This window comes from Bacillus rossius, chromosome 13, assembly GCF_032445375.1.
Source record: "Bacillus rossius redtenbacheri isolate Brsri chromosome 13, Brsri_v3, whole genome shotgun sequence".
Taxonomy (NCBI): Eukaryota; Metazoa; Arthropoda; class Insecta; order Phasmatodea; family Bacillidae; genus Bacillus; species Bacillus rossius.
Genome location: NC_086340.1, coordinates 16,341,433 through 16,357,572, shown reverse-complemented (window position 1 = coordinate 16,357,572; position 16,140 = coordinate 16,341,433). Strand labels below are relative to the sequence as shown.

At 36.9% G+C, this 16,140-nt stretch overlaps 1 protein-coding gene across 1 annotated transcript in view; it reads right to left on the bottom strand.

Annotated features, from left to right (window-relative positions):
* LOC134538600 (potassium voltage-gated channel protein eag) overlaps positions 1-16,140 on the bottom strand; it is a 267,476-nt gene that overhangs the window by 212,282 nt on the left and 39,054 nt on the right. Inside the window, exon 2 of the mRNA XM_063380027.1 lies at positions 272-336. The gene's annotated coding sequence lies outside the window, so the exon portion shown is untranslated. The remainder of the gene's footprint in view (positions 1-271; positions 337-16,140) is intronic.

The window sequence follows — 16,140 nt, the reverse complement described above, 5'->3', positions numbered from 1 at the left end:
ACTAAAGTAGCAGAATGAAATTAGGATTTATGTTAAGGTCTTAGCATTATATGCACACTTAATTTACTTTCACACTTAACAATCATTAAAAAAAATTTAATCTTCTACTCATTTCATTTGTGTGTCCATTGAACTAAAATTAATATGCATGCAGGATTGTATCACAAGATTACAAATGACTTCCTAATCACAATATCGGAAGATTGATCAGCTGTTTTAGAAAATATTTTATTAATATTATATTTTCTATATTATGTATAAGTTCACTTACTTGAGAATATAACGCAGGAATGTACGGTTTCTCGAGTTAACATCGTGCCACCTCATTGGTGATATCTGCAACAAAAAAATAATATTTTACTTAATAAAAAATATTTATTTTCAGAATGGCCATTACAGTTTCAACAGAATTAACATGCATACCATTGTAATGAAATTAAAATGTAAATAACTATTACAAATAAACCACGCGGCAGTGACACAATTCACTTGTAATAAAAATATAATATTTGGTCATTATTTTACCACTTTGACCATAAAATATATCTTTGCCAATTTTTTTTTATTTTGCATGCATATTCCTACAAATCTCTGAAAATGAATGTAGAAATTTGTTTACCAATAGTAGAGTCAATAAATAATTTGTTCGCATAAAACACTAATGCGTACGGAAAACTTGGAAAAAATATTTGTGCTAACTTTATACTTCAGCATTAGTATGCAGAAGATATCCACTTAATTTTTATTACCAACAATGAGTGTTTATTTGAGCTGTTGGTCGTGACTAAAAGTTTTTTTGTTACTTTGAATGAATAAGCGTTTCCTGTTCATTTTTTTACTTTGATATCTAAGCAAAATTTCCAACTATATGACTACATATTTATTTCTCCCTTAAAATCTATTCATATTACAACGTACAACTAAATTTGAATCTAACACACACTTTAGCCACTTCGATGCCGCAATATTCATTACAGGATTGCGGGTTGCATATTCTGACAGGCGTTTCGTGAACGCTTTACAAAGCCCTACGTATTACAACGGATTCTTTTCGACTTTATTAATTCATCCCGCTTCTATGTTCTCAAATTAATCATTCCAACCGTTGTTTATCTGTAAATTTTTGTTGTGTGGCTGAGCTCACAAACTGATGCTATTAAGTTACTTGCAGTAACGAAAGTAAATTTATTTTATATATTCCTATCTAGGCACCACAATAATTTCATATTTGTTAAACACAGTAATCCTCTGCATGTGATAAAAACAGGTTACAGCTAACCATTAAATTTAAAAATAATCTGAAAACCGTATCAAAATTCACCAGAATTGCTTAGTTAATTCATATAAACTTTTATTTTTAAAACAATTACCAATAATGCCTTGTTTTCATATTATAACTACCCGATTAGGATTGAATTTTCTTTATACCAAAGGCTTTGATTACAAAAAATACCAATACACAAAAATTGGTCAACTTAATTATTACAATGACACAAAATAAAACTTAAATTACACTCAAAAATCAAAAGGCAATATCAATTATATAATAGCATTGTGAGCATAAGCGATTAAATCTTATGTTTTGGATCTGTAAAGATATTCCTGAATTTAATACCAATAAAACTATTGTTTAAGTTTTACTTACAAAACTTGCATTAGCTTGGATGCTTACTTGCTAACAGCACGAATGAGGCCGTAAACATTTTGCAGATATATTTGACGTGAAGTTAACCTCCAAAAGTTTGCATATTTTTGTGACGTTTTCAATTGGGTTACATTTGTATTGACATGCCCAAAACTTAAGTCTAAACCAATGACAAACCAACATAAACTGAGAGATCCAATAATACTCAGGAATTTTGAGACCATACTGTCTAGGCTAAAGACCTGCAAAACTCGTGTTATTTTTTGGTGCCAGGCTAGAATCCACAAACTTGTGGTTAGATTCATGGCATTAGTTGGGAGATTCAAACATTTGCATAAAATTTATTCTTGCATGTTCGGGATTAAGTTTCGTGTTGTATCTCCAACTCCATGCCGCGGAATGCAACGACACTCGGTCGTAAATACAGCCTTCCTGTGAAAACTTCAGGCGCTTCATAACTTTCAAAACAATTGCGCTCATAAACCATACATTTAATGAAACCATCGTAAATCATCAAAAAAGGAAAAGAAATAAAATGTTTGCACAGAATGTGGTTTAATTTAGCCTTAGCAAATTTTAAATTGGAAAAATAATTATGTTTAAAAAAAATGTTTTTTTTTGTCAAATGCTTTGTTGAGTCAATGTAAAGAGAGATGGGACAAGATATATATCACGCTGTAAGTTGTACTTCAAAGAATTTTTAAGTCGCCTTCTTTTAACATGTTCTTCTGTGTGTTTCCGAGCTAATTTTAAAATTCAAAGTATTGGGTCGTTATAATTCAAGGTCATAGAGGAGGAGAAAAAAATAATCCACAGATGAACGTTTCGTTCCTGCTGTCAGCTGTTGGCCTTGAGCCTCGGTGGACGTCACTTTCCCAGTGGCCTCGTAATGTCGGCTCCACTCTTCCGAACCCATTAGCATCACTCGGAGCTTCGGGGGAAAGGCGCCAAGCTTAACGCAGTTACGCCCGACAGAAAGTGGGGACTTTCTTCTCCCCCTCCCCCAACCTCTCCCACACCGTAATAAATGTGTATTGAAAATTTCATTACCCCCGGACACGGAGACCAAGAACTTTTATCGACCAATTATCACACTAAAAAAAAAGGGATTGATTATGTATAGGCGTGTTGATTCTAGCCTGAAGTGAAATGAATCCGTGAAATAATTTAGTCCTACTTATTCCATTACTAAAAACACAAAAAAAAAATATTTAAAAAATGCTTTTATCCAATATTAATCAAAAGTGATATACAAATGATAGGAAGTAACATGAGGCGAAGACGCAACTACCTAACTTTATTTCGTTGCTACTTTCAAGTGTGTATTTCAAGTAAAATATGTTTTTTGGGGAGGGGGAAGCTTTAAATATCACATAGAATTATGAATTAAAATGCTACTGAAACCAAAAAAAAAATTAAAAATTTTTTTTTGTCAGATTTTTCTGTTTTCATTATATATATATATATATATATATAAAATTCTCGTGTCACAGTTTTCGTTGCCATACTCCTCCGAAACGGCTTGACCGATTTTGATGAAATTTTTTGTGCTTATCCGGTATCTATGAGAATCGGCCAACATCTATTTTTCATCCCCCTAAATGTTAGGGGTAGTCCACCCCTAAATTTTTTTTTATTTCCAGTTTTTGGAAGGAAATCACCATGGCAACGGCTGTTGCTTTGTTCATGCTTCATTCGTCTCTATGGCAACGGCTATTTCATTGTTAGTGCAGTCCTCATCACCGTTGAAATTTTGCAAGTACTTTAAATATCAAAAATTGCCCTTTTTTTTCAAGTATATATATTTTACAGACTTGAAACTTCACAGTAATGTTCCTTATGTTACGCAGGATGACATTTTCCGAAAATTAGATCCCATAGCATAGGTGGTTAAAACCAGGCAACAGTGGGTACTTTGTCTGCATGAGAACAGTATTTTGCATTGTTCATGCCTTCTGCGTCTCCATGGCAACAGGCATCGCGCGGCAGTGGCGTACCCACAACGAGGGGCATATATTATGAGCGGCGCAAGAGTGATCTGCCTGTAGACTGCCGTAGCGAAGTACGGGTACATCAGTTTTATGTTGCGTGCACGAGTCGGGAAACCATCGGTACATTATACAGCATTGTAATAAATTTTCACGGAATTTTTTATTATTTACCATTACTGTAAATGGGAGATGTGGCATAATTCTTTTTCCATTAGTATAGCCGTGCGAAGCCGGGTCGGGCAGTTAGTATATATATATATATATATATATATATATATATATTTATTTATTTATTTATTTATTTATTTATTTATTTATTTATTTATTTATATTTATGTGTGTGTGTGTACCAGGCAGCAGATAAACTTAAAGTTAGATTTCAATTACTTAAACTCTAATAAGGACCTCCAATTTTACATTGATTAATTTATTTAACTCTTAGTTATTTTCTTAACTACGATAAAAATTTTAAAATAAGATTTATTTATTCGGCCTTTTCATTGCTGGGCGGAAAAAAGTTTTAAATTTTAATTGTCAATATTTGTAAGTGCATACGGTCACTACGATAAACACTTTAAACTGTGCTAGTATCTGTACTCCGTTGAAAATAAATGTCAAGTCACAGGCGTTTTAAGTTAAAAATCAAGTAAACAGAACTTACTTCACACTGCTAAAAAAAAATATAGTTTCTCATTGCTCCTGGAAACTGGAGCATTGTTGTATAAACTATGTCAAATTCTAAACTACGAAATATTTAATTGTAAACACGATAAATATTGACGAGGAAAGGAAGGAGAGTATCTTAGATATGTGCTTAAATGTTGTTTTTTATAAAAAAAATTAAGCGCTTGAGATTATTTTTGTGTTATAATTAGACACTAGGAAAGTTTTCGTGTCCTTTTGGTCGCAAGGTAGACTGACAAAATGTAAACTTTGCATTTATTTGAAGGTTGGATTACAACTGTTTGGATACTCCCCACTAATGACATTCAAGACGTATGCTCAAGCTATTTTCGAGTAACGTATGAATTAGTTTTCTGTTTATCTGACATCATTGTACATTTAGTTAACATTCAAGTTAGTTTTCTATCATCTTACCTACTTTATCATCTATTCTGTTTTTTTTTGTGTGTGTTTTATTGTTTTTATACGTAATGTTAATGAATATCATATTTTAATGTAATTAAGTGTATGAAATGGTGAATCGCCTTAAACGTCGCCACCAATAAGTAAATAAAATTACAAGCTATAAGGCGTGGCAATTCACTACATATATATATATATACATATATATATATATATATATATATGGAGGATATATATATATGGAGGATATATATATATATATGGAGGTTATCTTGTACATACTAATATAGGTTCATACACAAAAATGAAACAATTAAATGTATCGCCCTGGTCACCAAATCATTTAGACCATTCCAACATACATATAATAGGCCTATCTCTTATGCTGCCAGTATTCTGAAAATTCCCAATAATCTTTTTGGTTTTACACCAGCCTCACAGTCAGTATCCTCATCATCTTCTCAGCTATCATCAGCATAGCTGTGATCATGATCAACATACTCATCCAGATTACTGTAATGTTTCGTAATCTTTGACATCGAAGCTTCTTCTTTGTCTTGAAGCATAATTTATGAGTGTCCAAAGTACGAAGGCTTTTCTAAATTCTTCCGACGAACTTAAACTGCCGTTTCATCGCGACAAAGTATGTTGGGGGGGGGGGGGGGGGATAAACGACATATGGTCTAAAGTGTTTCCCAAGGCTGGTGCACGTTTTGGAAGTTAGGTTGAACGAAAGTTTCATTGTAAATAATTGAGAAATTGGCATCGTGATTATGTTCAATTGAATAAAAAAAAAATTACAGCCAAACTCGAATTTTTTTCTCAGTCGCAAAATACTTTCACTGGATTCATTGAGGGTGGTGTATGCACGGTATGCCCTACAGTGGGCAAAGTTCGTGGTGGTTGTAGAAAATATATTCGATTGATGATTTTAGCACATTTTAGAAGACGAAAACCAGATGGCGGCCTCCAGCAGACGTAAACAATATGGCGGACATGACGTCATACTATCTGGAGATATACCTTGGCGCAAGCGCGCCCATACCTATGGGCAGGGTGGGTCCGTAGCTCCCCTAGCTTTCAGGCTAAAGAAAAAAATAGGTGTTCTTGAGCATTTTGGGCAAATTTTGAGTCCTTCAAGGCCATTTTTGGCCATTTTTTTGTTATTTGTGATGGTTTTTCCCCCTCCCTCTACAAATTCTGCCCCCCCCCTTTACAAACTTTCATATGGGCGCCCTTGCCTTGGCGTATGTGGTGGGAGGTCAGTCTGCTTGCCGCTTCCACGAAGCAACATTTTCCAGACGTTCCGTTTGTTATTTACGTTAAAAGTTGTTGCTCCTCTCGCAACTTCAAAATACGTGCAGCACGCCAGCCTTGGGCGTGCACTTCATGCCGTAAATTTTATGGATATACGTCGCGTTGCTAACCAAATGGTTTAGTATAGCGAAAAAAAAATAATTTTGTTTGAATTGATGAAGATTAAGCAAAACACGCGGTTTTGCTGGGGAAGAGTTATGATTTGTTTAGCTGAACTAAATGTTCGTTTTAAAGTGTTGACCCAACCAAATTATTGGTCGGTACAAAAAAAAATAATTTTGAAAAAATAATTTATTTATGCCAACTGTTATCGTTTGTTTGGCGCTTCCAACGTTTAGTATGATCAAATAAGTATTTGGTAGAATCAAACAAATTTTGTTTGAATGAAACAACCAGCGTGCAAACAAATTTATTTGGTTCCTAGAACCAACCGTTTTTCTCAGTGTGTTTTCAACTTTGTTCTGTTGCGGCGAACCAGGCAGCCAAAGTTCGGGCACGCGCTGTGTGGCGGCGTCGACCCGAGAGGTGGACCGGAAGTCACGCCCGGCACCCGGATCACTCGGACGTGAGCCGCCTCGCATTAGCGGGAGACTTCACTTCTCCGCTAGAGTTCGCCGCCCCTCGCGGTGCGAGGCGATGTCCCTGTGACGGAAAAGCCCCGCCTCCCGAAGGCGACAGATCTCACCCCTGCTGAAGTCTCTCATCGGGTCGTTACCACAACGCCGAAATACCACAACGCCGAACGTACAATAACGCCGAATGCCAAGTTGACCACAACGCCGACAGCTAGAAAGCTGCTGTGTACCACAACGCCGGAATACAGTAACGCCGAAAAATGTTGCTGCGGGGAGGGGGGCCACAGGAGCAAAATGAAAAACAACTGAATGAATTTGTGTACCTAACCTAACCTAGGCTAGCCTAACCTAACCTAACCTAACCTAACCTAACCTAACCTAACCTGACCTTACCTAACCTAACCTATGTGGCAGTCCTGCAATGACATTTTTCGGCGTTAATGTATTTCGGCGTTGTGGTAATTCGGCGTTGTGGTACACAGCAGTTTTCTAGCTGTCGGCGTTATAGTCAATTTGGCATTCGGCGTTATGGTTTTCGGCGTTATTGTACGTTCGGCGTTGTGGTATTTCGGCGTTGTGGTGCGTCCCCTCTCTCATCTCTCTAATTGTTGTTCCGACCCCGCCATCACTCGGGACACGACAAAACTACGAGGTGTGATAAAATAAAATTTAAAAAAATATATTGTGAGTTAATTTTTTTAACAACTACTATAATAATATTTTTACTTCCCTTTTTTACACTTTGTTAACAGTATTCACTTAACTAACCAGGAAAATTTAGTACTCACGTAAGCAAGCTTGTATGTGAGTGCATATAGTCACTTCAAATTACATTCGGTATTTTGACGATTGTAAACATTTATAAATGAACTAGCCGAACCCACCCGCTTCGCTGGACGGGAAATAAGGTAACTGCATTGAAGGCAAATAATTAAGTAATGACTGTTATACGCAAGACCCCATTAAAATTCGTATAGTAGTTGTGTAGAACACCACGTACAAACAGACAGACAAACAGTAAAAGAACTACTGTTTTATTATAGTAAGATAGATAGATTATTCTTACATGTTCGCATCCATGCAGTATATGAAAAATCAGCATGCATAGCCCTATACCTATAACTAAACGTAGCTGCTGCCCACGACTTTTTCCGCATGGAATTTTGTATTATCTTGCACCATTTAGAAATTTAAACATTATAACATAACGGTTGATACAGTTGTAGTAGTTTTCTTATGTTCACAAATGATAATTTTTCTCACCTCTATTTCAGTCTTTGCAATAAAAATATGTTACTAACTAAATTTTGGGTAAATATGTTTCTACTTTCAAATGTAATTTCGGGAAGACACTTCATAAATTTTCTTTGTAAACCACATTTACTGTTTTCCCGTCTTGAGTTATAATGTAAAGATTGTCAGCATTACTGACCCGCGAGCAAGCCACATACATCTGGCAGTGGGAAAAACAATCAGACCTTAAGTATACACCAGCTGCCTTAAGGCTCTGACCCTGAGACTTATTTATTGTCATCGCGAAACAAACTGCTATTGGAAACTGTGTGCGCTTGAACCCGAACGGGAAGTTATTCGGGATTATCGGTATGCGTGGTATGAAAACAGTTTCACCTGAGCCACATCCAGTAAGAATCTCAGCTTCGATTATATTTCGTTGTAGAGCAGTTACTTTAAGTCTGGTTTCATTGCACAATTTTGGGGGAGTAAGGTTCCTATGAAGCATTATTGGAACACCGACTTTGAGAACAATTTTGTGAACAGGAAGACCACTTGCAGTGAGAGAACTCAAAAACTCAACTGGATAATTAGTGGCGTCGTCCTGAATAAGGACGCTGTTAAACGATGTGTAAACCACTGCAGCCCCATTCAATTCGTTTAAAAATTTTTCATTGATTGCAACAGCTTGGTCATTTCTTGGAGTGAGTATGGCACGTTCACACAACCACGTATGTTCTTGATGTTGTATGTTTGAAAGATCCCCGAATACCGAACGTATGAGATCGTCTTCCGAAGATACGACTCTGCCAAGTATTTCTGGAAGCGTCACCTGACCGTGTTGCTCAGGGAGGGCACCTTCTACAACTTTTAATAGAACACCGGAAAATTCTTGCGCATGAGAACTACCACCCAGCTGTGCTCTCATGTTAATTGTTAATTGCAGTTTTTTTATTTGAGGCCAGAGGTAAGAATTCTTCAGTGAATCTTTGATTTCATCGGCTCTAGTCGCTCGACTTACAACTGGTATAGTTTGCCGAAAATCTCCTGAAAAGAGTAGTGTGACATTCCCCATTGGCCTTTCATCGCGCCTAATGTCCCGTAGTGTCCTGTCCACAACTTCAACTGCTTTTTTATTCGCCATCGTGCATTCATCCCAAACGATTAGAGAGCAATCTTGTAACACTTTCGCCATATCACAATTTCTTGTTATCGAACATGATGTTGATTCATTAGTGTCTTTATGAGAGCAGATTTTCATGAAATAAATCATTCAACGATAAAAGCTGTTTATTTATTTAAATTAAGCGGACGGGTTCGCCCCAAGGAGAAAATTGACGCGGCGAGACCTCGTGGACATAGAGAAATGACACACACTCACTATTTATGTGTCTATGAAACATTATTTTTTTCTGCAATTTAAATTGTAATATACAAAAATGGTTTGAAAATTGAAACAAATATGGCGACACTACAAACTGTCAGGATCTTTATTTTTTTCTTACTCTCTACTTAGTTCCTTACAATAGAAAACTTAATGGCTTCTTATATTGATTATATTGTATGTCATAAAATTAAGATTTCTTTTCTTTTCTTGAGCCGATTTTGATGAAATAAATCTTATATTTCTTTCTCTGCTACGCTCAAGTTAACTTGAAAACCCCATTAAAATTCGTATAGTAGTTTTGTAGAACACCGCGTACAAACAGACAGACAGACAGAAAAAAAAAACTACTGTTTTATTATAGTATAGATAATAACTGAGAAATAAATATATAAAATATAACCTAAGAAACCTTACATTATGTTTATAAAGATGAAAGTTAAAAAGAGCAATTTATTAAAATTCAATATAATGTATAAACAAAAAAAAACGTTTAAATTATAACATTGTTGCGTGAATAAATGAAAATATAATTCAATAAAAATAAATATTTAAAGTAAAGTGCAAGTACAAAGTTATAACAATATATAAAACTTACTTAAATACTAAAGCCATCTCTTCATCAGTTAAATAATCTAGGCAAATATTAACATATTTTTTTATGTGAAAATAATTTTTAGTTTTTTAGTTTTCCAGGAAGAATAATAACAATTTTTTAACAAATAATTCTAAAGATCTCTGAGATATTGTTTTATGAAATAGAGGGATTGGTAAATTTATGTTCTGTTTAAAATTTACAAATCCCTCTCTTTTATAAAATAATATCTCAGAGACCTTTAGAATTTTGCTTCCAAAAATTGTTGTTATTCTTCCTGGAAAACTAAAAATTATTTATTAACTGCCGACGCTACATAAATTTTAAGTACATAATAATCCCAACGGCCTGATCAGTGGAGATAGTCGGTGTTAGGTTTGAACAAGTTGTGATCTGTCAGTTGGCTTCCAGAGCCGGAAGAGTGAAGTCGTGTTTACCGCGTCTGTCGCGCGTCGTGGAAAGAGGCCCGGAAATTTATCGGGTAGAATTCAAGGTCATAGGTGTGTTCAACCACTGTTTCCTAAGGAGCAGAAAAATTCGCGGTTTCATTTCGCGTTAGGCTAGAATTCAAACAAGTACATTTATGTACCGCTACCAAGATTGGACCACATTTTATCTGGAGAAGTGTAAACCATTGAGAAAACCCTAACCCTATGAAGTGCCGAATTACAGACGACCGAGTTGAAAAGACTCATCAATCAGCTGCCAATGGACGGGTGACATTTGCACGAGTATTCAGATGACTGTGGAGTCTATCCTGGAGGTCATTGAACCCGCGAATTTTTCCTGTCCCTACTGTTTGCTTTCCCGTTGGTTGATTTCTTTACCCTTGTTAATCGGCACTTCCCGGCACTTAGTTCTCTCCCGGCTGGGCATCTTTTTGGCTCACGGTCGTAGAGGGGCGTGTCCAAATAACTGAAGGTCCAATCATGAACACAGTGCGAGAGTTTGAAGTTTTTTTCCATTCTAGCTTGCGACTAGATGAATGCGCGAAATCTCCGTAGCTCCCATCTTTAGAGACCTGAAAAATTCGCGGGTTCATTTCGTGTTATGCTAAAATTCAAATAATTTTACCTTAGTGCTGCTTTGCCATTGGTTCACTGTTAATCTGGAGGACTGAGGGCCAATTAGAGACCCTCACTCATATAAGTGTCGAATCACAGGGCAGCCAGTCGTGACGACTCACAAGTCAGCAGCTAATGAACAGTTGGCATTTGCCCGAGTGTGTAGAGAATATTGGAGTCTATCCTGGAGGTCATTGAACCCGCGAATATTTCCTGTCTCTACCCATCGTGGATCTCGAACAACGCGTTACCATAAAATTTAAAAAATTTCGTTTGTGAAACGGAGGCCAGAAAAACGGGTCGTGCTGAAAGGAAAAAGTTTTTGACTCCATTTCCGACACTGAGAAGGGCCATGACGGAGCAACTGAAGACCCTTCCGGAAATGCTTCCAATCATGGAGTCAACATTGGGAATGGGTGGGCATCGCCAGCCAAGGAGAGTATTTTGATGCAGATCAGTCAAAATTTTATGTAAGCTCATTACTAGAGACCTGCAAAATTTGCGGATTCATTCGGTGATAGGCTAGAATTCAAACACATATACCTCTTGGATAATTTTTCTATTGGATTACTGTTCATCTGGACGAATCTCAACCAATTATAAACCCTCAACCGAAGAAGGATCGAATCACAGACAAACCAGCTGAGACGACTTACAAGTCGGCAGCCAATGAACTTGCGTTATTTGCCCGAGTGTACAGGGGTATGTGCAGTCTATCCTGAAGGCCATCGAAACCGCGAATTTTGCAGGTCTCTACATTACTTTCTTCGTAATAAAATTATTCACCGTATTTTTTTTTACGACACCTCGTATTTATTTTTAACTGCTAAAGCGAGGTCAAAAGGGTCGGATGAAACACGACGACGCAGGTCAGGGTTTTTGGGGTCGGGTTTATTAACTAAGCAATAGTCGTAAGGTAATAACTTGGCAACAAAGCAACACGTAACCAATGCAAGAAAGAGAACTACGGTCGTTTATAAAGCCCAAAAGTTGCAAGACATCACCAAACTTACAACTTATAAACTGTAAAACAGCAGAATACCATTTTCATTCTGAGATTCCCTTGACGATTAAAGTTCATAATGAAAACATTTTAAATTTTCAGTTATCGTATTTATAAATAAAGCTCGGATAAATATCGTGTTTAATTCAAATACAGTTTATCTCTAGGACTCTCAGCCAAAAAAAAAAAATAATACACTGAACAGAAGAAGTATCGAATCGCAAGCGTTCCAGTAAACAGGTATCGCAAGTCGGTAGCAAATTAGTAGCTTCTTATAGGATTGTGGAGTCCATACTAGCGGTGTCTGAGCTCACGAATTTTTTCCAGTTCATATTTATGAGTGTTTATTTTCTTTCACTGTGAAGAAGTTTAACAACTGTAAAACGGATGTTTATAATAAAAATACATCGTGGACTTCTATTCACGTAACGTTGGCGTCTTTAAAGGTTTTCTGAACAATCTGTATCAAATATGGAAGTTCAATACTGCAAGACGAAACTCAAGAAGTTGAAAGTTGGCCGTTGATTGAGTGGCTTTTTATTTTACGTATTCCGTAATTTTTTAACGGGCATTTGAAACAGTTGTTGTTGAACATTTTGCGTCTTGCGTATTTTTTCCCCCGTAGTTTATTCACCCAAACTAAAATTGGAGTAGACCGTAGTTACCTATTAAAAAAAACGTTTATTTTTCTAAACTTCAGAAATGATTCCGAAGCCTTTCGGGAGTTTTTTTATGCTAAAATTTTTTTTCGAATAGTTTCCTGGCAAGAATCGAACTCGCGTCCTCGTAAAAAAAAATACCGCTGCTCTTCTGCCAGGCCGCGGACGACAATCGCGAAATCGGAAAACCATCAGACAGAAGCGACTGCGCCGATGGTCGAACCGCTTTCGATTAATGCACGGCCAATTCAACGAAAAAAAAAAAAATCGTGCTCTTGGGAGCGTATTTTCCTAGCTTGTGCGTTTTCTGAAATACATTTTTTTTCCTCCAAGCTTTTTTCCTGAACTAAAGTTTCTTATGTTTGCATCCTATAATTTCTAGTTGTAAGGTGGATTAACTAATTGGTAGAGACCTGCAAAATTTTCGGTTTCGATGGCCTTCATGATAGACTTCACATACCCCTGTACACTCGGGCAAATAACGCAAGTTCATTGGCTGCCGACTTGTAAGTCGTCTCAGCTGGTTTGTCTGTGATTCGATCCTTCTTTGGTTGAGGGTTTATAACTGGTTGAGATTCGTCCAGATGAACATTAAGCCAATAGCATAATTATCTAAGAGGTATATGTGTTTTAATTCTAGCCTATCACCGAATGAATCCTCGAATTCTGCAGGTCACTACTAATTGGCTAACTGGAGTCTAAGCCACGACCACATTATAAAATTTGTTTTGTAAAATTCTTAAATTGCAGATATCTGTAAATTTGTACATTTACACGAGAACACGTACACTAATTGAAAACAATTCAAAACAAATGTAAATTTCCTTAAGTCACAATTCTAAATATTTAACTACTACTAAAAAAGTTCAAAATCAAATTGGTACAGCATGAAGTGAACTTAACGTTCTCAGTTATTTTTAACAATTTTTTTGACGTGACGTATACTTAATCGATGAACGCCGGCTGCACGCATGAAAAAGTGTCCCGTTACGCACATTGTTCCGTTATGATGTGTCCCGTTACGCTCATTGTACGCTTGCGCCGCATCTATCTCTCTTCCACTCGATTGGCCTATGCGTCCGAGGAGAAGAAAGACAGCGGCAGCACACAACTTACATCTACACGTGAACTGTTTCGTCGACTGTTTATAAAGTGAAGTGAAAAGTTAATGTGGTTTTCATTGCTTATTACAACAACAATTTTGGCAATAAAGTTTAATTATTCTTGCATTTTAAAAATCTGATTACTAGTATAATTTCAAGTAATTATTTATTATTTTATTATTAAAATAAAAATGGTTCAATTTTATTCATAAAAGTATGCAATCATTTCATCAATGTTTTGTTATGACGTCACGTTAAAATATCGTCCGTAAACCGACTTTACAGAGAACCAATTTTTCTTCTTTGTTTTTCTTTATGCGGTGAGTTTTGAATAAACAGGTGCGATGTAGAATTTTACACAATTAAAAAAATTCCCCTTTAATGTAAAATAAATAAATAAATAAATAACTCTGGTTACATATACCTAAACCAGCCGTCTTCTTGAATTTCAGGATGTGTTCGTAATTTAAAGTGAAACCAAGCTTGCCTTCTTTGAATGCGAACCCCGCAAGAATATTCTTGGAGCACTTTTATCAGAGCCAGAACAGTTTCGCAAAATAATTTCTAGACCACTCGGTAGCATTATCTTTGTTTCGTGGGGGCTGGAATTATGAGTGTCCTTTTACTCCCTGCAAACCAATCATAGCCGTTCAGTTCGAAAGCGAACTGGACGGTCCGGTCAAATGGGGCAACGGATTACCTTTCATACGGCCGCCAATTACAAGGAATCAATCTCTAGCCAGGAATTCCTTATTGCAGTCTAATGAACGGTCAGATTAGTTTGCAAAAAATAATATGCACGCCGGTAACTAATATGAATTCAAATCCCTTCGAGTCTGTGAGGGGGGTGGGGAATACAATGTGTAGAGACCTGCAAAATTCGCGGTTTCGATGGCCTTCAAGATAGACTGCACATACCCCTGTACACTCGGGCAAATAACGCAAGTTCATTGGCTGCCGACTTGTAAGTCGTCTCAGCTGGTTTGTCTGTGATTCGATTATTCTTTGTTTGTGGGTTTATAACTGGTTGAAATTCGTCCAGATGAACAGTAAGCCAATATCAAAATTATCTAAGAGGTATATGTGTTTGAATTCTAGCCTATCACCGAATGAATCCGCGAATTTTGCAGGTCTCTAGTTATTACGATTAACGTTGGTTACAAATTATCTAGGGATCCTCGTAAATTTACGTGAACTAAGATCCGGGAAAATTATTTTGGTGTACAGGCTAAACATTAAAAGATTTTTTTTCTAAACTCCTGAAAATAAAATAACACTCTAATTTCTTCTATGAGTGCGTTTAACTTAAGAAATAGAACTCAGAAATCGAAATACGGCGTAGCTCCTACGAAGATTCAGTTACATAAAATTATGAAGAACTTTTCGTTTGTTTGAGTGTCCTGAAACAGTGGCCATGATTAAGGGCAGGCATGATTTCGCGAAAAAAATCTGAACGCGTACTAGACTGCAACACGGTATACCCGCAGCAGCGGATTGGATTAATCCTTGTGTTTGGCGGCCGTCTGCAAGAAAAGCGTTGCCGTATTTCACCCAGCCAATCAGCACGCATTTGCTTCCCCTCTGAACTATCGTGATTGGTGTTGTAACACTGAATCATTTACCTTCATAGAAACTCACCCAATCACGAAACACAGACGATGCTACAGTGTTTTAACTTTCAGCTAGTCTCGAAATCTTTTCGCGAAATGTGCATGCTGCATCATTCCAATACATTTTTCTACACTAACTACATTCAGGCCTGGTGCAACAGTATTATCGAAAGAGGTAGAAACCAGGCCCCAGGTTTCTCTTCATCAATTTCAGTTTAATAGTGCGTAAATGGTAAATTTGGGCCGATGGAGTACAAAAACTACAATTTTTATGGGGGGGGGGGGGAGCAACAAACCAAAAATCTGGCCCGGGCCGCAAAATTTCTGTGGGTGGCCCTGACTGCGATAGCAATCATTCATTTGCAATGGACGGCCATTTTCAAGGGAAATTATTGCTGGAAACCGGAAAAATTCGCGGTTTCAGTTCGCGAGACAGGCAATCATCCAAATGCGTTTAACCTTCTGCTGCTTCAGTATTGGAACCCGATTAAGTTGAAGGACTCTGAACCAATGGATAATTCTCAACGAAAAAAGTATCTAATCACAAGCCTCCCAGATAGCAATTCTCATAAGTCAGTATCCAATTGATGTGGTGTAATTTTCCTGGGGACATGTGGGATCGTGGTGTCTATCCTAGAGGTAATTGAAACAGTGGATTTTTTTTGTCCCTACTAATGGCCATATCTGGTTGGGCCTTTCAAGATCATTTTTTCCCCCGCACTGGATGGCTGTGATTGGTGCGCTGACAGTAGACATGCACCTGAAATAAACCAGGCCAACCACGAAACACAGACAATTCTTCAACATTTTAACACACAGCTGGTCTGAAAATTGTTTCGCTGGGAAAAAAAAGTAGCTCCAGCACTTTGCCACTT